The 5,000-nt window shown below is 40.6% G+C and overlaps 1 pseudogene; it reads right to left on the bottom strand.

Annotated features, from left to right (window-relative positions):
- LOC138046548 (glutamate receptor 2-like) overlaps nt 1-5,000 on the bottom strand; it is a 29,281-nt pseudogene that overhangs the window by 1,647 nt on the left and 22,634 nt on the right.

Below are 5,000 nucleotides of genomic sequence, written 5' to 3'. Positions count from 1 at the left end.
AAAGAGTATGTACTAGGAATCCTTTTTCAAATGGGATAGGATGTCTTATTCAGAACAGTGGTTAACTCGCAAACCGGAGGTTGTCAGGTACAAACCTACAAATTACTTTGCAAACATTTACATAAATATTACCTGGCCACGCGTGAAGTACTTAACCAGCTTCTTGCAACGTACTTCAATAACCAGCAGAATCAAGGCTAGAACAAAGCCTCCAATTAATACCAAAAACACACCCGCCATGTTGTCGACTTCAAGACTCTTTGTGTTTCCTGTTTTTGACTTTGATGGCTTCGGGCACTGGCTTCGTTCGTCCCACCATTTACGACGTGTCTTTTCGATGAAATTTCTTTCCCGCAACTGTGGAAAAACCACAACATAGAACGAGATGATCAGCGACGCATTCTTTTAGAACAATTGGATACGCGAATAAAGAGATCGGCCTTCGAAAAAGTACTTTCCAGTGCTAGTTTACAATACTGTTTTGGGGATATTACCGTTAAACCTCATGGATAAAAAAAAATGACTAGAGAAAAAACAATACTGCTCATTGTTGGAATCAATGAGCGTGTCACGTTTAGACAGTGTCCATACATTGTTTCTGAATTTAAAGGTCAATAAGCCATTTCCGGGTTCATATCTGCCTCCTCTTCAAAGCGAGTCTAAGTACAAAGTTTTTGGAATAGTAATTAGTTCTACTTTACATATGAATGAAAACTAATTTTCATAAAAAAGTCTTCGCACTTAGACTCGCTTTGAAGAGGAGGCAGACATGAACTCGGAAGTGACCTATTCTTTGATTGCAGCTGACGTCACGGCGGCCATGTTGGTAGACAGAACAATAGCGAAAAAGCCTTTTGGGAATTTGACCTATTATTATGCAAAACACGAGGGACAATTTTCTATTGTTTTGGCACCAACATGGCCGTCTTATCACGTGAGTGCAATTAAAGAATTCATAAATTCCCGGAATCTATTTATCTTTACGAGTTGTCTCGATCTCATCCTGTCCCGACACACACCTGTTTTATCGCTATAAAGAAAGGATCTCCCTAAAAGTAAAGACGAACCTTACAACAAAATAATTTCTGTGTAGAAATAATTAACGAAAAATACGGGGTCCTTGCTTGCTTTTCATGTGAGGCAATCATGAATATTTTCATGGGCCTTAATCACACGGCGGCCATATTGACTCCTGAGGGATTGAAAAACGTTTGTTTTGCCCACCGAAACTCGCTCCCAAACATTTCAACTGGAGCCTCGGGGCCAATATGGCCACCGCGCGATTAAGGCCATTAAAAAGCAAAGCATGCTTCCGTAAAGTGTTATGAATCGTTCAGACTGATGAGTCAGCTAGCAAAATTTGATGATGACTGAACTCGCTTTTATTATTCATGTCAGTCAACTTACAATGACCATTTCAGTCAATAGAAGCTTAAAAGAAGTCCTTGGTCAAAGCACTGACTCGGACGACTTAAGGTGCTGTTACACTGTGCTATTTTTCGTGCAACTTGTCGCGCAACGCCATTGCGAGACAAGTTGCACGAATCATTGCCCAATGTAACATACCTTGCAACGGCCAAAAACATTGCGAGACCAGTTGCAGAAACCGTTGCGGAAAGTAGAATTGGGTTCTACTTTCCGCAACAGTTGTAACGAAATTTTTAGGCATTGTGCAGTGTAACATTTGTCCTGCAACTTGTGTCACAAAGGTTTGTGGCACTAGCCAATGAAAAAGTTCCTTTAACCTCATGTGATCATCGAAGCGAGACAAGTTGCATGAAATGTTGCTCAGTGTAACACCCGTAAAACTACTTGTTTCGTAATGTGACAATGTTTGTAGAAATGGCGTTGCGAGACAAGCTGCAATCAAAGCCAACTGCAACCTCGTAACTTGTACTTTTATACTAAGTAACCATGCCTTAAGCAGTACCCAGGCTAGGAACAATCGAGCATTGAAGTCTCTTTAAATCCTTCGAGCAAGGTTTCTTTAGGGATGGTGAGTGATTGGCAATCGCAAAGCATCACCAGCGAGCGCACGGGCCCTCTCTCCATCAGCGTTACTGTCCGCATACGCATGATATCTCGCAATTCCTTACAGCCGCCGATTACTTTTATGACGGACAGCCTCGCTTTACTTCATTGCTCACACAAGTGTAAAATAGCATATTGCCCACGTAATTGCCCAAAGTTTAATTTGTTTCTACACAAAGTAGAAACTAAGAAAGAGAGTGAACGACTTATTGCTTTAAGAAATAAGAGGCTTCAAGATTTTAGGAAAGATGGGAAACATTATTATAATAATCTTTTTTTTTCGATACTGCGCGGGAAATATGTGGCTGGCTCACTCTTGTTTTCAAATCTATTTGAAGTATTTGCCTTGTGTCTGTGATGTGTTGTGTTGTCTGTACCTCTCTAAAACATATATTGCAAGTTTAAAGATAACTGAAGGCTAGAAGATCAATTTTTTTGTGTCTTATTATTGTCGAAATATGACGTCCTTATACCTAAAAAACAGGAAAATTCCATGTTCGTCTTGAAAGGCCTTGAATTTTCCCGAAATCCTTGGTTGCTTTTCCAATTTGAACGCCCGCCATTTTGTTTGCTTTTTTTTTCCGGTTACTTTCAAAACAGGAATGTCTGCCGCCATGTTGTGACGACATTGCGCACAAGCAAGCAGCTGGCCTTCACTAGAATCTTCTGTTAGAGTGTAAGTCTCAACATAGTTCTCCGCCTTCTTCGTTGTTGATACACGTAAGTTTATGGCAGAACTTGAACCATATTCTTTCGAACCAATGCGAGAAAATTCAGGATCCGAGGAGGAAGCAACCGAAAAGGAAGGCTCAAGAAGGGGAAATACGACTTGGTGCAGCTGTGATTTTTGCGTGAACTGGGAGGCCGGGACAACAAGAAAAGCAATGCATCTGCTGCCGCGAGATAGAGGAAGCTATGAACAAAATCTCAGCTGAACTGATTGTATTCAAAAGGCAATTAAAAACAACTTGATTACTACGAGATTCTTTTGGCTGTTGTTGTTTTGTCTGTCATTTTCGATTCAATTTGACAAACTTAAGCTTACAGACACCTTGTGATCTACAAATAAGCTTAATATCTATTAAACTTGGATGTGCCGGCAGATTCAAGCTATTCGTTGTGTAGCGCAGCATTCTGGCTTTTCGACCGTGTGTTTGCAAAGAGAAGTGCTACAAACCTGCCATCGTGGGTCTGAGTCAAGCACGTGGATGGTGAGACGCTGCGAGAAGTGAAACAACATTTATGTAAACACAACTCTGTACGTAGTTTTGCGAATTTTCAAACTTAAATTAAACATCTTTGTGATCGTTGTCCAGTTTATAAAACCCATGCAGCTTGAAGCGCGAATGCCATTCACGAAATGACGTGTCCCAGTGTTTGCAAAAACAACTTTTCGGTTCACTTCTCCGGCGCCGGGTTTGTCACTGAAATCATTCTCCGAATAAACAAAACATAGCTTACTCACTGGGTATAAATGAAAATCGATGGAGTCACAACAAGTTAACATTCCATTAATTACATGCAACTGTTGCATCGACCGCTGTGGCCAAGATACCTTCAAAACAGGAGGGTTCCAAATAATCTGAACAGATGTGACAGTGCTGGATATGGCAAGTTTTTCCTTCTAAATGCGGATGATCCATTCTTTGAGAAGGGCTTCATTTTAAACAGGGAAAGGATGAAAACTTATAACTCTTTTGGTGTCTGAGAATTCCATTAGAACAGCCCACAATAACGCACTGAACCATTTTCCAAGTTTCCCGCGTTTAAGCAAGTGTGCGCAATGAACGTCACGCTTAGAGCCCAAGCGCTATAGTACAGCCAAAATGGCGGACTTCCATCGAGTGATCAATACGGATCTTTCTGGCCTCATAAAGATGTCAAAAGGTGAGCAACCCCTCAGATACTCGAATTTTCCTTTAACTAAGTCAGGCACTACAAATTTGTGGAAGGAAAAAAATACTCCATTTTAATGTTTATCTTTTACGTACTAATTGTAATATGGGTAGCATTGTAAGTAGTGCAGTAGCGATGTTAGTATCGTAATTTCTGTAAGTGATGTACGTAAAGTTAGTCTATACTGTTGTAAGGTTGAAAAAAGAAGTTAATAAAAATATATTGTGCATTAAAAAAAAGGTACATTGCCCACGTAATTCTCGTTTTTAGCTCTTTACGACTCAACGCTAAGATTGCTACAGATATTTCGTTTGTATACGGAGAATTTCCTTGTAATGCAATTCCATATCCCTTGGCTTGCAACAGGTTGTTCAACAGCCTAGTGTTGCAAGGTTTTTGTTGGTCGTAGTACTCCAAGTACGGTTTCTCCGTGATATAAGCATATTTTTCTGTTCTTGCTTTTCTGACTCCTTCTGCGGTACTTTGAACAGCCGTCTTATGATCACGCATGTACGAAAACATTCTGTTGTAAAGGGGATCTTCCGAGGTCTTGAAGAAGGTTTGTACAGAGCCATTGTCAAGGACACCGTATTCGATTTCAGTCTGATTTTCTAATTCTTCCAGGGAGTTATAGTCGCTACGGTCCGCTTAACTGCAAAATGAAACGAAAGATAGCAGTGATCCTCGGACTTATCTGGACAATTTAAGGAAGTGTCTCTTATAGACACCTGAAAAACTCAGGGCGACTTCAACGTGATTCGAACCCATGATCTCTGCGATGCTGTGGTGCAATGCTCTACCAACTAAGCTATGAAGCCACTCAATTGGGAGCTTGGGCCCGTTTCTCGAAAGTTCCGAAACTTTACGGGCCATTTTCGGGTGTCACAATTCTCTTTATATCTCAAGAACGGAGAGGATTTATGTTGTCAAACTTCAAATGTCATTTTTCTTTTATCTTACCTTGAAAACATGTTAAAAGACTCGGCTTTCCAAACAAACAGCGGTTGAAGCATTGTTAGCAATATGTGGGCATTTTTTGCGGGTCCGAAAAGTTATCGGGACTTTTTTGAGAG

Source organism: Montipora capricornis, chromosome 4 (assembly GCF_036669925.1).
Source record: "Montipora capricornis isolate CH-2021 chromosome 4, ASM3666992v2, whole genome shotgun sequence".
Lineage (NCBI taxonomy): Eukaryota > Metazoa > Cnidaria > Anthozoa > Scleractinia > Acroporidae > Montipora > Montipora capricornis.
The sequence above is the reverse complement of the archived record's forward strand: the minus strand, read 5'-3'. Positions and strand labels throughout refer to the sequence as shown.